Raw genomic sequence first — 20,112 nt, forward strand, 5'->3', positions numbered from 1 at the left:
TAAATATGGGGGAGTGTTCTCTCATGACCACATCACTTTTCTCAGTGAGGTAGGCATCATGAATCAAGCCTGAGAGTAAGAGTCAGGGAGAAGATGGTGGAGATTTTTTTTAAATTTTTTTAAATGCTTATTTATTTTTGAGACAGAGAGACACAGAGCACGAAGGGGGAGGGTCAGAGAGAGAGGGAGACACAGAACCTGAAGCAGGCTCCAGGCTCTGAGCTGTCAGCACAGAGCCCCACGCGGGGCTCAAACTCACAGACTGTGAGATCATGACCTGAGCCGAAGTCAGAAGCTCAACTGACTGAGCCACCCAGGCACCCCAAGATGGTGGAGATTTAAAGGAAAAAAGGGACTTGACATTAGACTGCTGGGCACCATTAAAAGCCATTTGAAGTTCATCTCTATATGCTAAAGGTGACACAAGTCAGAGAGTTTGTGTTTCCTATGCTCTGTAACTAAGATACCTACACAAAGTGGGCAGAGTTGGACTTGACTATGGTTCTGTCTTTGCTAATTGTGTGTGATCAAGTGAAAAGGAAAAACAGGCTTAAGGATTTGTGTAACAAGTAATGATATTTAGTGAAAGACCATGGAAGAAGAAGGAACATCAGGAAGAGAGGCAGTAAAAAGGTGCCGACAAGATTTATTGGAGTCAAGTTATATGAGGGAATTATCTGGAATGATAGGGGACAGGGATCAGAGAATGGGGTGCATAGAACTACAGTTGCAGAAGGGTTGTGCTCATTGGTAACGACAGGGTGTAGATTATGAATATGGAAGTGAGTGGTGGAGAGCAAAATCGATGGGGAAAAAAAGGAGCTGAGATGCTGAGGTGTTCAAAGTCATTCTGTGTGTGTCACAACTGCCAAGAAGAGTAGTGTTGGAGAGCAGGACAAGAAGAGCATACAGAAAATATCTTCCAGAAATGAAGGAGAATGATGCAAGATCCAGGAAATGACCGAAGCAGGGAGTTATTGATATAATCAGATGTCAAGAGAGTCAAGTCTGGAAACTTTAGAAGAAGGAAGGTGTTCATTCAGATGGTCTGGAAGGGTGGGGAGGACCAAGGAGGATGCATGCCTTTGCCACCTCTGGACCCAGCCGTAGTTGGGCTGTGAGAAAAACTGGCCACCACTTGACAGGGCTTCCAAGAGAGCGGTGGGCAAGGCTGACTCTGGGTTCGGTTAGAATGAGAAGCTCAAGAGGAACTTGGGAGAAGAGGTTGGAGGTCTAGGAGACTTAGCTGCCAAGGATCCGGGAATTCCAAGTGGTGCAGAGGGAGGGTATGGGAGGGTGGGGAGTGGTGGAAGCAGGGGAGGGAGGAGCAGAGATGCACAACCTTGTCAGAGTTGGAGTTGGATGGGCAAGGGTGACCTAGAATTCTGGAGTTTGTTATAATATGAACAGGAATGTGGGACAACAAAAGATTATTCCTAATGAACTCAAAGTACAAGACAGTGAATATTGGGAATGGACAGGTTTGTAGGCTGGGACTCCTAGATCTCCGTGGATGGAGAGTGTAGTCCATGGGCATCCACCTCCTTCTTCACCACTGGTGGGAAGGGTGGGTTTATTCAGTGTGCAGGGCTCCCCTCTGACAACAGTGAATGGAACTGAGGAGGTTTGGGGAACCTGGGCATCCCTGCTTGCACACAGACCCCTCTTAACACCCATCAGCGGAGTGTGAATAAACTCACACAAAGCTGCGGGGACTAGCGGAGTTGGGTGCCCACTGACCTACCTGCTGGTGGCTTGGAGGCTGAAAGTTTTCACACTGTGGGCAGATAGACTTCACAGCTGGCTATTGTTGCATTGAGAACCCTTTATGGAGGAGAAGTGCCATGGGCAATCAATCAAAAGCAGAAGTCTGTAGTCCCAGGGATGTGTTTGAACGGATCCCTTGGGCAGTGGCTGCAGGAAAACAAAAACTCTTCTGGCACTGAAATGTCACGGGTTTCAGGTTTTCACATACGCCCCGGGGCCCGAATTCCTCTGGCCTCCCCAAATCCCAGGAGGTGTTGCAATACCATTTATTTTGGGTTTTTTTCCCGTGTGGACCCTTGGCCAATCTCCTGTGAGGGTAGCAAATCGCTGAATCCGAGGAGGTTACGATGCCCCGTTTGCTGTTCATGCTAATCCAACTCTGCTGCTGAAGTGTCTGTAATTTCTGGTGCTCTCCAAGATAGAAACACAGGTGGATGGACAAGTAGATGACAAGTGAAAACATCAGGAAGGCTATGCTGTTGAGCTATAAGTGGGATGAGAGCTGATGGAGAACACTGACAAGCATGGGAGAGAGAAAAGTGACAGAGAATGAATTCCCTCAGGGACAATCAGTACACCGTGCAAACACATTCCAGCGAAACAGCAGCTCTGAGTTCTAAAGACAATTCTTAGTTAAGTTCTCAGATGGTTTCCTGCTAAGAGTTGATGAATTAGTTTATTCCCCATCGCTATCTGCCACATACCTTCAAACACCCACGTCTCCATCTGTTTCATTAATAAATTGACTTAAATCCATAAAATTAGCAAAGAAACAGAGCAACTGCTCTGTGATAAGTGACCAGAATTCATTCTTGGAGTAGCCGTCACAGAAGCCTCTTCAGGAGTACACGCTGAACAATCAAACGTATGTTCAAGGATAAAATTGGCTTTGAGTTTCCATATTTTCAGTACATGAGATATGAGTAAAATCCCAGGGTTAGAAAAAAAATAATAAGTTGATTGCATTTGTCCTTCCGTGTCATATTCAAAAGATCACCATTAGGACTTCTAAAGGACAGTGGCCCAAGGGGGCATCTTTGTGATGGGAGATACAGTGTCACCTGGAAATCCTTACAGAATAACCCCTGGCCAGTTTCTTTTTTAATTTTATAAAGCTACGAATGAGTGAAGATCAGGATAGAGTTTCATTTGCTATCCTGTGGTCTGGGACTTGAGAATGAGGATATTTGGATGGGAGTCAAAGCCAGGAGTAATGGGAATTGTTGGTGGCCCTTGTCTTCTACCTTCCACGGGAGAGGGATTTTGTCCCACTCACCAATAGGGAAGAGTGGTTGGATTTTTGAGTGGAATAAAATGAAAAAGGAGAAGTGATTGCAGGATTTGCCAAAAGAGAGCTTTTTGGTGACCTTAGCAAGAGACAATTTTATGGAGTGGTAGGGACTGAAGTCAGATGAGAGTGGATTGACAAGTTCGGGAAATGGAGAATTGGAGACAGCATGTATAAACAACACTGGAGGAGGTCGGCTATTAAAAACAAGGAGAAATGAAGCTGGGCCTTGGATGGGGGAGAGCAATGGCCCCTGGCTGAGGCAAGATCACACTGAGACACTAGTGTTTGTTTTCGTGCTGATGGGAATAGTCTAAGGAAGACTAGAAGGAAGACTAATAGTCTAGAAGGAAGACTAGGAGTAACTGATGATGCGGGAGAGAGGGGTGGGGGCTTGAAGGAGGAAATCTTTGGGAAGGTGAGAGGACAGGGAATCCCTTCCATATGAGGAGGGGCACTTAATGACAAAGGAGAAAGGAAGAACAGGAGTGAGCAGTAGGACTTGGCGGTTCCAGCCACCTGCCAGCTAAGACAGTGCAGAGCTGTTGGTAAACTGGGGTGCGTACTTATTCACAAGAGATGCGCGCTGTTGATCCAAGCTTGACGCATGCTTCATTCTGGGCATCTCTCGTGTTTGCGTTCCTTCCTTTCGTTACCCAAATTTGATTTTTTTTGAAAGTGGGCAGGGGGTTGCCAAAAATTGTGCTCTTGTGATAAACTGTTTATTATAAACTCATCATTTCTTAGGGAGAGAAAATTATGTTGCGTTTTGCATTTTTAAAGAAAGCGTCAACAGAATAGGGCAGGGAGAATATTATCTCTAAAAGCTTATGCATCATCCCCTTAAAATGTTAATGTCCCATTTCCAGCTGAACAAATAAACCTCTACTACTTGGATGCAACTAGTTCTGATGAATGCGGGTGCCAGGCTAGAAAATAAAGAACCCACTTTTGATTGCAGAAAGCATCTTTCACGTGGAAAAAAAAATTAAGTCATTATTTAAAGATTGCTCCATTAATGCATTATGAACAAAGGACAGTTTGCTTGAAAAGACCAAACAGCTTTCATTTTTTGAGCACTTTATTTTCAATAGGATTATAAATTAGATCGTCTTGAAACTCTTCAAACAGACAGAACACCGGGATGAAACATGGCGCTGCTTGGGCTCACTCATTGTCTACTAGAGTGGGTTTGGTTTCGTTTCCTTAATGCAGCTGTCAGTTGTTTCTTTGCTGTGGTTGTTGATGCCAGTGCTGTTTTGTTGGGGGAAGTGGAAAGCATAGAAGGTGCTGTTCTCTTCTATAGTTGACAGGGGAGAGGGGAGTTGCAAAAAAGTTTCACTAACCAAGCGAAGAGAGCCTTGAAGGAAAAAATCTGGGACAGCCCCAAAGAAACCCACTTCCGCATCCTTCTGTTAGAAGATGACTTAGAGGCTTCAATATTGGCCTGGCAGGGAGGGTGAGTGTGTTTTTCCTTTCTCGGCCATTCCATTTTCTGATTTTGATTGAAGGAAATGTAGCACATGGAAAGTTATTGCTGAAGCTGGTCTACATTTTTAGAGAATATATGTAATCATAAACACAAGTACACATATATATCTGTACTCACATAAATTACACTGAGACAGAACTCCTCCTCAAAAGACCCGCGGCCTAATTTTAAGACCTGTGGTTTGGAGAAGATTGAGAATTTTCCCATTATGAATATGGAGGCAGGCCAGGGTGAGGCCAGACACTCAATCATAATTTGTGGGTGTACAGGTGGCTAAGGGGAACACACAACATTGCTCAACTCAACCCCTGAGCCAGGGAAATATGTGCTGTTTACACTTGGGTCAAAACCTAGTTTTTACGGTGAAATGATACCTTTCTCCCAAACCACCTTTGTATAGCCACAAAGGAACATGAATATGAATCAGCTCCACCCACACATACTCACACGGCTTTCCCTCTTATTCTGTATTAGTCACTCCATTTTGGTTCATGCCCTTCTTTAGTAAACCCCTGTTACGAGGATAAAGCAATGGTAGTCCTCTGCCAATATTGCCTCAGGTATAGGAATGTGTTCACAGGATATATGAACACAGATGTGTAATTCACCCAAGGCACTAACAGTCACAGGCTGGCGAAGACACATACTACCTGAGAAATGAGACAGACCACTGTGTTCCTTATGCCAGCTCTGTATACAAGAGCCAAGAAGGATACGCTTTCTAGTTATGACGACACAGTGATAACACAATGAATGGATTAGCTATCAACTTCAATGCAACGAATTGCTAGTTCAATTACAAAATAAAACTAAGGGAGGAAAATTAGTTAGTTGTCCCTACAGAACCTCTAAAGACTTACTAAATCATTTCCATTGCAACAAATTCCTTTTTTCCATAAGCGAAAACCGGAGAATATTTCTGTTGCATCTAGCCGAAGAACCTTGAGAATCAATGCAACTATTTTATAAATGTTCCATCAGAGACAACTCTTCACATAAAGAGGGAAGTACAAATAAATCCCAGAAACCAGCTTGCTTTCATCCGACTGATTTGATATTCTTATCCCAAGATATGTGCTGGAGAATTGAAGCAGGATACAACGATGTTTTCACAGTGCACAGCCTGTACAACCATGTGGTCGCCTGGAAGCTGCCCTTCATTTCTGAGGTCAACTTGGATGTCATTCAACCCAGTGGTACGGATGCAAAAGTGAGCAGGCTCAGAGAAGGTGCAGAAGAGATAGACGTAAAATACATGACCCAGTTGGAATACTTGAATTGGCTGAACTTAGGAACATACCTTGTCAGAGATTACTCTGCATAGGACAATTCTTTTTTTTTCTTTTTAAATGTTTTTATTTATTTTTGAGACACAGAGAGAGAGCATGAGCAGGGGAGGGGCAGAGAGAGAGGGAGACACAGAACCCGAAGCAAGCCCCAGGCTCCGAGCTATCGGCACAGAGCCTGACGCAGGGCTCGAACTCACAGACTGTGAGATCATGACCGGAGCTGAAGTTGGCCGCTTAACCGACTGAGCCACCCAGGCACCCCAAGGATAATTCTAAACTAGAGGATTATGACACTCTCATAATAGTATGGGGGAGGGAATTTGGGACCTGGGATCCTCTGTCAATGATGCAGCAGTGATAGATTTTCCTTCTGGAAAAACCTTCTAGGTTTCCTTCTGGAACCCTATTCCCTTACCTGACCTGCATGATTACCATACATCTGATGATCTGATGATTTGGCACACTGGGGAGTGCCTCAGGAGAATGAATTAATAGACAAGCAAGTTCCTCCAAAAGATTATTTTCTTGGCCTGCATAGTGCACCCAGTGATGGCTGTTCGTTAACATGAGCACCAGCAATCTGTTCTGCTTTACTCCACTAATGAGGTCATAGCCCAGACAGGCAGATGAGCCTGTCCTACATGAGGACGGGTCCCAGAATTGACATTTCCCATTAAGGAGGGGGAGGGAGTAGGTTTTCTAGGTGACTTGGGGAAGCTTCTGGACTGTGGGCCTTTCACCCGCACGTACAGCTAGAAGCCACAGGGTTGAGGTCATGGCCTCAGGCAAGATCTTCTAGAAGATTCTACCACACTTGCAGAGATTCCCAAGGACGCTTACCTGGAGGTGGCATCTGGGTCAATCATGAACTTACCTATTCTCCCTGATGACACCTTTTTATGCCATTAAGTTCTGCAAATGATGGCTCTGAGTCTATTTCCGCTCAGACAGGATTATCCATTCGTATGGTCAACATGTCTTGTTTCACACTGGGCTTCTCATGCGTGAAATGCATTGTCTTTCCCTTTAAGGAGTTTACTGCCTCAGTGACCTTTATATTTGACAAAAAGCCTTTTTAATCCACCACGCTGCTGCTTTCCTAAGTGGTTTCTCCTCTGACTGGCATTATTGAATGGACTTTCCCTGTTGATGGGTGCTATTAAGACATGCTGTTTTCTGTATTGAATCAAAACTGTGCTCTTTTATCTGCCTTTATTCTATTTTTTTTAAGTTTGCATTAAGTGACAATGTGTGCACTTATACAGGATAATCACATCAATATCTATCAAGCATGACCACAGTATGTTAGCCTTAAATGAAGAGTTCAGTTCATTTCCCCTGTTTATTCAGATCCCAGATGGGAATCGTTTTGGGGTAAAAAGGTAATAAGAGTAAGCCCTCCAGAATTCCTCCTCTGACTCTGAGGAGCAGGATTGGATGGCAGTGCATTATTGGCTTCTAGATTATTTGAGTGTTTCGGCGGGTGGGCACTTGTGACGAACCCTTTGTTTCCAGCCTTCCTTTAACATAAAGAGGTTGTTCTCAGATCCCCAAACAGAACAGGGAAAACACCAGTGAATGCTACAGGCAACCGTGCTTTCCACTCGCGGTCCGTTACCATGGGCAACCAACATTCTGTAGAGGGATTGTACGTTGCAAAGGGTGCTAACATCTTTTTAAAAATTAGTTTCATGCAATTAGTTTGAGTGCCAAATAGGATCGGTGGCCCGGCTGTCCCATTCACTCCTTGTGTGACTTTGAACAAGTCACTTCATTTCTCCAACATGACATATCTCATCAGCAGGCAGGAAATTCAAGTAATGCAATCCATGTAAGGGAAAATTGTTAAATTTAAAGCTCTAAGGTTATTTTTAATACTATCATTTAGATCCCACATCAGTCAAGAAGAAACTGATTCCTTGTTTCTCAGATGGGCTTCTCCTCACATTTGCTGACAAGCTCCTGAAGGCCAGGACCTATGCTAGGCATTTGATGCTTGTTATTTATTTATTATTCCTAAGAATTGATGAGATAGGCATTATTATCTCCATTTTAAAATTGGGGGAATCTTATGATCTAAGAGGGAAAGTGGGTGACCTGTGGTCACACACCTTGTAAGCCGAAGAGCTGGAATTGAGCACAGGTGTCCTTGATTGGAAAGTCTAAAGCTCCTTTGTTCTATTTTTTGGCCCCTCCCCCTGCTTTAAATATGGAAACCATGTAATCCAGACACGGAAACGGTTGCCTCTTGCATTCCACTGCAGGCATCAGTGATGCTTCTGGATTTGATCAGCAGTGCTCGAGGAAGCAACATCTTCTTCCGTTAGCTCAGAAGAATAAAAACCACCCCGTGCCGGTATTAAGGACAATGCTGCCTTGATAATGAAGGCACCACGATCAAAAGCAACGACATTATCAAAAAAATTATCACTTTCAACAACGAATTGTGACTAATTAGACTTTGAATATGAAATCAAACGAAAATGCATGAAGGCTCAATTTTCCATAGAGCTGACAGTTTGACCTTTTTAAGAGTGGGAATGGAAATTATTTTTAATTAACATGACTAATCATTTCCCGTCATTTTGAGGTAATTGGCTTTGTCTACAAAGAGGTGTTGTGGGGTGCTGCCCCCGCTCCATGGATAGTCGCAGCCAGCACGTTTAACCCCAGGGAGCTTTAGAGGCATGGTCCACTCTGGCTTGGAGATGCTTCACCTCAGAATCAGCACAGGCAGAAGCTCATGGTTCCATTTGTGTCTTGTCTTCCTCCCTCCCTCCCTCCCTTCCTTCCTTGTTCCTTCGTTCCTTCCTTCCTACTGTCTTTCTCCCTTCTTCCCTCCCCCTCCTTCCCCTTCCTCCTCCTTCCTTCATTCCTTCCTCTTTCTTTCTTTCTTTCTTTCTTTCTTTCTTTCTTTCTTTCTTTCTTTCTTTCTTTTCTTTCTTTCTTTCTTTCTTTCTTTCTTTCTTTCTTTCTTTCTTTCTTTCTTTCTTTCTTTCTTCTCTCCTTCTTTTCTCCCTCCCTTCCTTCCTTCTTTCCTTCCTTCCTCCTTCCCTCCTTTTGTCTTTCTCCCTTCTTCCCTCCTCCCTCCCTCCCCTTCCTCTTTCTTCCTTCCTTCCTTCCTTCCTTCCTTCCTTCCTTCCTTCCTTCCTTCCCTCCTTCCTTCCTTCCTTTCCTCCCTTCTTTCCTTCCTTCCTTCTTTCCTTCTTTAGTGCTTCTTTTAAAGACTAAATGGACCTATCTATTTCTAGTTTCCCTAATGTCCATTTCCAGGGCTACATTTGCCATCAATGCTATGTCAGCTTTGAGGACACAGACAAGATATAAAACAGACTGTTTGCTCTCTTGTCCTCACTCATAACCACCCTGCCCCCAGTTGTTTGTCCAGAAGGCTGTCAGTGCTCTTTTAGTCTGTCCCTCCAAGAATAAGCCAGCCCATAGATCCCCCTACTTGGAGTGCCAACAAGAATGGGAAGCAACATTCTATGCTCTCTGCCAAGTGCATACTTGCAAGGGACCTGTGACCCTGCAGTCTGATGGGCTCTCGTGGATCCAGACACACTCGCTCCATCTCAGTCCACAGGGAAATCAAGCTGGAGCCATCTGCTCGGCCCTTGTTTACCTGTTTGCTCAGGTCCTAGGGTAAATCTGAAGTGTTATATGAATACAGAGCAAATAGGGTTCTTTTCTGTTCATACCAATTTACTCTTTTAGCATAACTTTGACATATTCTTTTTAAATTTTTTAATGTTTATTTATTTTTGTGGGGAGGGGAAGGGGCAGAGAGAGAGAGGGAGATACACAATCCAAAGCAGGCTCCAGCTCCATACTGTCAACACAGACCCCAACGTGGCGCTCAAACGCATGAATCATGAGATCATGACCTGAGCTGAAGTCAGATGCTTAACCGACAGAGCCACCCAGACGCCCCTGACATCTTATTAAAAATCAGAAACTCTCTGGGGCGCCTGGGTGGCCCAGTCGGTTAAGCGTCCGACTTCGGCTCAGGTCACGATCTCACGGTCCGTTGAGTTTGAGCCCCGCATCGGGCTCTGTGCTGACGGCTCAGAGCCTGGAGCCTGTTTCAGATTCTGTGTCTCCCTCTCTCTGCCCCTCCCCCGTTCATGCTCTGTCTCTCTCTGTCTCAAAAATAAATAAACGTTAAAAAATTTTTTTTTAAAAAATCAGAAACTCTCCCCCCACTGCCACCACTGCCACCAGGGTGATAGGAAGGAATGAAAATGGGTAAATGGATCAAAATGCAAACCCTACCTGATTCCAGGAAAACCTTTGTTCTGGGGCAAGGTACTGAAACTTGTAACTGTCCTCCCTGTCTTTGTACTTATTGCAAGAACAGTGCTACTTTCTTGGCCCAGACTTCAGAGGCATGACCCCGCATTGTTCCTTGGTATCTTCTGCACTTTGACTTATTTGTTTTGTTTAAATATTTACTTATTTTTAATTATTCAAGTAGAATATGAATATATGTCATTAAAAATTCAAACAACTCCAGACAAATCAACTCTTCTATATCTAACAAAGGAAAATTCCCCTTGACCTCTTCTCATATCCCCTTCCAGATGAACCATTATTTTCACATTGGTGCATATCCTTTCTTATCTTTCGCTATGCTTTTCTGTGCATATATATTTATACAGAGAAGTAGGGAATTTGGTATATTTGTGTTTGCTTATGGGAATGAAGATGTTGTTCTGGAACTTGTTTTTGTTTTGTTTTGTTTTGTTTTTAATAATACATCTGAAAGATTTTCCTACATCACTACACATAAATCCAGCTCATTTTTAAACTTCTACAATGTATTCAACCACAATTTTGATTTACCTATTTCCTCTATTTGGACATTTTGATTGTTTTTAAGATTTTTTTTTATTGCTAGGCGGCAGCAAATGTCTTTATATATGTATCTTTGTGCACATGCACACATCTTTGTGCAAATATTTCTTGGGCATATCCTAAAGGTGGAATTAAATGAATTGAGGTTATTTATATTTTAAGTGTTAATAGATATTGCCCAATTGTTCTCCAAAATAGCTGCATAAGTAGATATTCTCACTAGCAGTGTCTGAGATTATCCATGTCCTCACGGTCTTAAAAACACTTGATATTATCAAACTTTAAATTTTTGGTCAACCTGGTAGGCAAGAAGTGTGTCTCCTTAATGAATTAATTTCATTTTCCTGATGTTTCATAACATTGAGCATATTTTCATCACTCCGTGGCCCTTTTGATTTCTTTTCCTATAAACTACTTACACCCTTTGGCACATTTCTACGGATTCCATCTGATTGTTGACACTGGCCTCGAGTGGCCCCGCATCTGGTTGGGCCCAATCTCTAATTGACAACATGTATGAGGGCATGGGCTTTGAACCCGGTTACAGCTACATTCAAACCGCAGTTGTGCCGCTGCCTGCCTCAGCATGGTGCTAGAGCAAGTGACACACATCTCCATCTTCTGCTTTCCCATCTGTGACATGAGTACATTGACGCCTACTATGCAAAGTGTATTGTGTGTATGCAAACCTGTGTTAAGATGAAGATACATGTGGGGCTATTTCAGTTGAGTGTCCAACTCTTGGTTTTGGCTCAGCTCATGATCCCAAGGTCATGGGATCGAGCCCCACGTTGGGCTCTGAGCTGAGCGTGGCACCTGCCTGAGGTTCTCCCTCTGTCTCCCTCTGCCCCTCTCTCCTGCTGGCATTCTCTCTCTCTCTCAAATGAAAGCAAAAGGTGATGATACATGTAAAATGGCCATTAGAACATTTTGATCTACCCAATGAAGTGATCAATTAATTCTACCCAGCTTTATTCTGCATTCCAGCCGGGTTCCAAGCTTGGGCTCCTTAATTTGGTGTTTACCCCAACCCCCAGCAATGAGGGTAGCTGACTCACACACTTTAAATAAATCCTGGTGCTAAAGCTGGTGCACTATATAATTATTTCATTTCTCTGCTTAGATCCTGAACCTGACGTTTGGTTGGCCTCCTGAACTCACCATACCTTCATGTCTCTTCCTTCTATGCATGCCCACTTCCACTGTGCTTTGCCATCTGATTGCCATGCTATGAGCCAGATTGTCATCTCAGACCGAATCCCCAGCCCTCCCCCGCTGCCATTACTCTTTCATTGACTAAACCAAGATTTGACCCCTTTATTTTCAGATGCCTAAGCCCCTGCTCTTAACCAGTGCTAATAGCTCTACAAACATCACTCCTGGATCTCTGACTTAATCTCTCTGAGCTTCAGCTTCCTTATCTGTCTACAAAAGTAGTAATGCCAAGTGGGCACTTACTGTGGTGGGGATTTGGAGGAGATAATATTCTCAGCACAGTGTCACCAGCCCCCTCTTTGTCTTCTTGTCTCACCCACAAACTGTCACAAAAACAGCTTTAACTTTTCTTTCCTTGTTTGTTTTATTGTAATCCCTTTATATGGTAGATCCTCAGTACATAGTGGGTTTTATTAAGATTCAGCGGGCATGTGTCTGGCTCTTCCTTTTTAGAAACAAAACCAGAGGCAAAATGTTCAAATAGTGATTACTGATTTTGATGAAAACTGGGGTAATGTTTGCTAACCATGGTCTCATATTATGGCTCTGGCTCAATGCGAAATGACCTGTTAAAAATTGAAAATTAGTTACTGGGATTTGGGAGATGAGATTTTATAGAGATTATTAATTTTCCAAAGAGACATACCCTAAACTAGATGAGAAATTTCCCTGGTCAGGGTGGCTGGCCTTTTGCATGTCGTTGTATCTTTCTCCATATAAAGGCCAGTGCCTTTGGGCCAGGGCAAGGGAGCCTTGACTTTAAAAGAGTAAAAAAAAAATACAGGCTCCAAAGAGGTGGGTAAAATCTGACCGCTGAAAGTTTTCCGTGATATCCAGGAACCAAGAGAGGTTGGCACTATTGTTTGGTAAAGGAATCGATGGCATCATACCTACCAGGAGGGAATGTGACTACTCTGGCAGGTCAGTTCTCTAGGCAAGATGGTGAGAGGGAAGGGCTGGGAGACTGGGCAGGTCTCGGTGGAAAGACAACCAAACACTTCCTTCACTTTGTGCTTCAAGAGACAAGTTCGTCATACTAGGAAACTAAGGCAGCTTAATCATTTCTCAAACAGATAGATTGTTTGACTTTTTAAATTGCCCTTTTTGCACTGAATTTTCCAGTTACTTTGATATGCTCCCTAGTCAGGACAAAAAATGGTGAAAAGGGAGGTCAAGAAAAATGATGAATTTTGAGGAGTCTTACTTTGGTCAATTTTACATGAGAGGGTAAAGACCTTCCTTTTCCCACTGAATTTATTTTCTGAATTAATGAGATCCTGGAGTTACATGTCAGGTAAATGTTTGTTGACATGTGAGCTTGAAAATGAGCCCCATTGGATCTCTGCTCCTCGGGACCCATATCTTCCCCTTGTCTTCCCATCTCACTCTCATTCTGTCCTAAATTCAGGTGTGTGTGTGTGTGTGTGTGTGTGTGTGTGTGTGTGTGTGTGCATGCGTGCAGGTGCGTGTGTGTGTGTGTGTCTTCTTAATCACAGTTTCTTTCCAGCTGGATTCCAACCTTTCCTTTTTCTTGGTGAGATGCATTCACAAATACGTTGTAGAGGATGTGCTAATTAATGGATGTCCAAACATCTGGGAAGAAACAAGCAAAGTTACAGTTAACACACAATAAACAAATACAGAAAGGGCGGACAGTTTGAGCACATCAAAGACACCGCTTGGAGGAATTGTATACTCTCTCTGCACCTGTTTATCAGCACAGTTTCATTTGGAAGGAAGATGATTTTGTCTCACTCTTTGTGTGTCCTAACTTAATGTCTTACACCATAAACTAAATAAACCATTCTGTATTCAGCAAGGAGGTCTCTTGGGAAGGGGAGGGATGAGGATTCTGTTGGCAATCCACAGACACCCAGGAGCTTTAGTGAGGGAGCATGCGTGTGTATGTATGCCCATGGATTAAGATGCTTCAACTCTCACTGCTCAGCCAGCCTGAAATGATTCCTTCTCATTCTCCTTCCCGGTTCTCGGTGTTCTAATTAGTTCTCCATACCAGGTACCAGCAGGTCTGCCAAGCGATACAATAAGAATAATGAGACAAGGAGGGACAAGGAGGTTCTGCTTGACTTCAGACAGCTATTTATGGCATGGCTGCTATTCATAGTTCTTACCTAGGCTTTACTTGCTAATTAAGAACTTGTTCCACCTTTATCCAATGTATTTCCTGACTTTGGACTAGCTTTGGCCACTAGAACCTTTTCCTTATATGATCTGTCCAGCTCTTGACTCTTGGGTATCTCTCAAGAACGCTGGCCTATCTTTACCACAACGATTCTCCCCATCATGAGCTGCCTCCGCCATTTTGCTCTGCCGGTGGATTTTCCCAGTGAAGACTGAACCCCATCCCATGAGCCTGTGCTCCTGCAATTCTTCTCTATTCACCAGAAGTAAGGAGGATTACTGTCTATTATGTTTTTATGTAAATATTTCAGTGATTATAAAGTTGAGTTCACCAATGGTGCAAATTATCAGTCACCATTAACTGCCAAAGCATTATTTTCAGAGACAAGTCAGGAAATAGGGTAACTCGGAAGAGCTTCTATTTTTAGTAATCCTTCTCTCCCCTCTAACATACCTCACAACTTCCTTAATATGCCTATGTGAGACAGTGCCGACCTGGTTCTGTCTCTCAGACCTAGCATTACATACTTTCTTCTTTTACCTTAGCTTCTGGTTTCTAGTCTTCCTTTATTGCTGGCAATTTCCCAGATGTTCCTCTTTGGCTCTTCCTCCTCCTCTCTTGAATTTCTAATGGGGAGAGTACGCCCAGTCATGTTCTATGCCCTCAAACCATTTAATCCTGTGACTTCAGAATCATCTATTTTTAACAACTCCCGAGTCTACATTGCTAGCTGTGATTTTGCCCTGGAAACCAAAGTGGTTTATCCAATGATTTCCTCATTTGTGTTTTCTTTTTTTTTGTACCACCAGGTAGTTTAAAGCCACTGTGTTATACACAGAATGATTCAGCAGAGAGGGTAAAAAGAGTTGAGACCACTGTGTTACAGTGGCTAAGCCCTAGGCCCAGCATGGCACTGTGCCTGGAGAAGGAAGGGGTACCATTTATCTCACCCAAAGGCACTAACACACCACCAAGTTGTGTGCTCATGGAGCTGTGCCTTCCAATAAGAGACCTCATTTTTTAAGACACACAAAGGCAAATTAACCTGGAACTTCTACATTTTGAAGATAGCTCCCCGAGAACATGGTCTTTGTGGGTCTCATTTGCTATTGTATTCTCAGCACTCTGAACAGTGTGAACAGGAACGCAGGAGGTGTTCAGTAATATTTGGGAAATAAGTGATAGAAAAAAAAAACCACCCTCTTCCAAAATCTGTTGCTCTACTTTAAATTCAACTAATGATGAGACTAACTAGGTGTGAAAAACTGGGAGTTGGAGAAATGATCTGAGATCAAAACTTCAAAAGTTATTTAGAATAATAAAAATAATAGCCAAATTTATTGAACACTAAGTGTTCAATTTGGCTCATTTGAGTTTAGTTCAATAGGCACATTTGAGTTTAATCCTGATATGAACCGTGTAAGGAAGATGCTGGTATTATCTCCATCTTATACATGGGGAAACTGAGGCACACAGAATCTATGTAACTTGAGTGAGGCCATGTGGCTACAATAGTGTCCAGCAGACCAGGCATGCCACAGAGTACGTGGGCAGAAATAAGTGGCAGAATGAGAAGTCTTAGGAACAGAGTGCCTGACTGGGAGTGCCATGGTTTGGAATGGGTGTCTAGACATATATTGATTCATGTGGCTCCAGGATGGTATGCAAAGCCCTTTCAAGGGACAGCTGCATGATTTATCACCTAAACTGGGATACTTTTTATAACAGAATGGGTTAACAGGTGTAAACAGGCCCCCACTGAGCCAGCTGAGACACATGGGAACCCAACTTCTCTCCTCCTGTGGTATGGGCTCTAGTCACACTAAAACATCTTGTTCTACTTTTACTCATGCGTTTTCCACTTCTCATTTTGAACTCACCCACCTGGTGTCTTGGCAAGAACACAGTAAACACATATTGAGTCGGATTTATTATCCACTGACGATTGTGACATTGAATTATCTCATTCAGGATGCACGATGGTATGATAATTATGATGTCATGGGGCATTTTGTCAACATTTTTTATCAATTTCAAAATAATGTAAACAGTATTGACTACACAAAATCAATAAGAAAAGCAAGCAGAAAAAATATGGTAACTGAGTTAAGGTCCTTGTTCTGATAGACTTGTTTTATTGGGAGGAAGTTACTTAACCGTCTGGATGTCTTTGTACTTGTTTTAAAGATGGATGAATCATCATTGGAGATCCTAAAGGTCACACTTCCTAAAATATGTCTGTTAATGCTTAAAAGAATCTCAAAATGTTACCCACAGCCATTGTCTTCTCTGCAAACCAAGACCATGTGATGCGATGTGATGGAAATGCTTTCCATCTACTAAGAGATAACAGGAATCAGAAAATGCATGGTGTTGAGAGGTTACTTGTCCATAAAGTTGTTATAATTACAAGACAGTTATGACTAGAAATAAATATCCATTTGAAATGGATATTTCTTTTCTTTCTAAAAGTAAACTTTTTTTCATTATAGAACAGATTCAGATCTGCAGAATTTCCATGAAGATAGTACAGAGAGTCTTTATAACCCACATTCAGTTTCTGCTTGTTAACATTTTACGTTAGTATGGTGCATTTGTCACATTTCATTAACCAATATTGATGCATTATTATTAACATTTCTCTGTAAGTAAGGTCCCCCCCCAGCGCCTCCCCCCTCCACATAGCTGTTTTCAAAATACCCTCTTCTTTGGTTTTCTGAGGTTTAAATATAATATACATAGGCACAGCTTTTTTGTTACCTGTTCTGCTTAGTGTTTTGAATCTGTGATTTGGTGTCTATCATTAATTTTGGAAAGTTCCCCATGTGTATCAGTTTATGTATTTCTCCATTCTCTCTTCAGGGATTATAACCACATATATGTTACACCTTTTGAAAGTACTCTTCTTGATTGTTCTGTTCTTTTTAAAAAACAACGTTTTTTTCTTTCTATTTCAGTTTGGTAAATTTCTATCTTCAAACCTACTGATTCTTTGCTTTAACTTTTTTTTTTTTTTAACTTTTTTTTTAACGTTTATTTATTTTTGAGACAGAGAGAGACACAGCATGAACGGGGGAGGGGCAGAGAGAGAGGGAGACACAGAATCGGAAGCAAGCTCCAGGCTCTGAGCCATCAGCCCAGAGCCCGACGTGGGGCTCGAACTCGCGGACCGCGAGATCCTGACCTGAGCTGAAGTCGGGCACTTAACCAACTGAGCCACCCAGGCGCCCCTCTTTGCTTTAACTTTGACCGGTAGACTGATGAGTCCATAGAAAACATTCTTTATATACTTTGCAGTGGTATTTTTTTCCTTTATTTCTACCCTTTCCTTTTGGTTTGTTCTTAGAATTTTCATCTTGGCCTACTTTACTCATCTATTCTCTCATGTGGTCTCCTTTTTTCCCTTAGAGCCTTTAACATATTAATCATAATTATTTAAAATTTTTTAATGTTTATTTATTCTTGCAAGAGAAAGGCACAGAGCATAAGTGGGGGAAGGGCAGAGAGAGAGGGAGACATAGAATCCAAAGCAGGCTCCAGGCTCTGAGCTGCCAGCACAGAGCCCGACATGGGGCTGGAACTCACGAACTGTGAGATCATGACCTGAGCCAAAGTTGGAAGCTTAACCAACTGAGCCACGCACGTGCCCTTAATCATAATTATTTAAAATTCCCTGTGTTATAATTCCAGTGTTTGTATCATATCTGAGGTGGGTTTTGATGCACAACCAACCGCTTCAGACCCTGTTTCTTTCTTGCCTTATAGTATGCCTTGTAACTGTTTGTTGAAAGCTGGAGATGATGTATTCGGTAACAGGAATTGAGATAAGTAGGACTTCAGTGTGAAGTTATATTAGAGTGGAAGCTGGTTTTTGTTTAATGTTTTTGTAGCTGTAGGTGTCATAGGCTTCCTATTCCTCTAGTGCTCTTGTTTTTTTGTCTCCCCTCTTAACACTGGGTCCCTTAATTACTTCTCCAAGAGAGTCTGTGTCTTGCCATTATTTCATCTGTAATCTATACAACCATTATGGTGCTAGGGCCATGTTCCTATAAGGCCTGAGGAAAGGGGGGTATTCCACTAACATTCACTTCAACCCCAGTCTTCTTATGAGCTTGCTTCTCTGATCTCTCACATCCAGAAGTGTTTCTTTTTTTAGAGCCCTTCCTTTCCTTTGATGAGAAAGGAAGTCTAGACAGAATACATTCTCCCATGGCTCCAGACAAAGTTTTGTTAATGTCTTTTCCTCCAGAGAGTATGCCTTTATTATAGGGAAGTCTTGGGGTGCCTGGGTGGCGCAGTCGGTTGAGCGTCCGACTTCAGCCAGGTCACGATCTCGCAGTCCGTGAGTTTGAGCCCCGCGTCGGGCTCTGGGCTGATGGCTCAGAGCCTGGAGCCTGTTTCTGATTCTGTGTCTCCCTCTCTCTCTGCCCCTCCCCCGTTCATGCTCTGTCTCTCTCTGTCCCAAAAATAAATAAGCGTTGAAAAAAAAATTTATAGGGAAGTCTCTGGTCATATTTCACAAGGATTACTCTTTCTCTCTTCCTACCAGCGCCAGGAGGGGATCTTTCTAGACCTTCGCCATGTGAAGATTCCTGTACATTCATGGAGGCAAGTCCCACGAAAGTGTGGAAGTCCTAAGATAGCAACCCAAAGGGTTCTTACACTCAAGTTAGGCCACATTCACTCTCCAAGAGCTCATTAAAATGATTATTTAAGTGTTTCTACCAATTTAGTGGTAGATTTTAGTGGTTTCTCCTCTCTGTAAGCAGATCTTGGTTGTGAGTTTTTGAATTCACTTATCTCCAGATTCCAGGCTGGTCATTTGCTCTGAAAAATCCTTTCTCTGATGAGTCCACAGAAGTCCTTTGTTTTTGAATTTATCCAGCTTTTTCTTGTAAGGATGGGAGTGATAAGTTCAAAGTTCTTTACATGTCAGAGCTAAAACTGGAAGTCTCTGCATTTTCTTTTGAACCTCTGAAGACCTCACATTCTGATACTCTCTTAGAGAGGGGTTAATAATGAGGATTATCATTGTAAACAACTGAACCATCAGAGACAATGTAGAGTAGCTCCTCACCTGGACAGTGTCATACTTCATGCCTGTGGCTGGGGAATCCTATCAACCATTTTCCCTAACTTGGTTTTGCCCTGGAGATATCTGTTTTTAAATAGATGCTTGAGAACAGAGGAGAACAGGAGCTTTCATGGATGGGCTCTATTTAAGGATGTCACCATTATATTTGCATTTTATAATTGTTTCTCCAAAGGGTGTTGTGAGCTGAATCATAGCAGAGTCATCTCTCCTTCCCACCCTCCTCTCTATCTTTATCGTGTTGGATTAAAGAATTTTAACTACCTTTATTTCCATCCTCCAAAGGGATCCTTGGATGCCTGCAACCACAGCTTATTGCCAAATCTTTGCATTCCTTTAAGATTGCGAGTTCCTGGGAGCCCAGTGAAGCACTGAGGAAAGAATTTTCAGACAGCAGATGATAGTTCAGGGGTACTGATTCCCTGCCACTTCCTCTGCCCCACCTCCTCCTATTTAAAAAAAACCCAGAATGATAAAACACTGTCCAGAATTTTTAAAATCCCAAAGGGATTCTAAATGTTCACTATTACAGCACACACATTTATACACAAAGAGATTTGAAGGTTTTCTGATTTCAATTAAGATTATTATCTTGTCTGAGTGATGGTTTCTCCTTTTTTTCCCTCCAGAAATCCCTTTGGCTGATCTATTTTAAAAGAGCATTAGCTAGGGATAACTAGGCTTACTTGTATTGAGTGTACTTTCCTTCCAGGTCTCTTTGTCTTAAATTCTGAAGTCTCTTTTCCTATCCTGCTAAAGGTTAGTGGCTTGAAATCAAGGACATGAGTCATTGTTACTCTTCATGTAAAAGATAAGCTCTGTGGCTTTTGTGGCAAAAAATGTAAAAAATTCTAGAAATAAAGTAGAAGTCAGAGACATCATTTGGGGCTCTGAAAAGTCCTTTACTCTCTAAATCAGAAGACCAAGGTCAAATTGCTATCGTGCCTATTAGTACCTGGGTTTCATTGGTCA

This window comes from Prionailurus bengalensis, chromosome B3, assembly GCF_016509475.1.
Source record: "Prionailurus bengalensis isolate Pbe53 chromosome B3, Fcat_Pben_1.1_paternal_pri, whole genome shotgun sequence".
In the NCBI taxonomy this organism is placed as follows: Eukaryota; Metazoa; Chordata; class Mammalia; order Carnivora; family Felidae; genus Prionailurus; species Prionailurus bengalensis.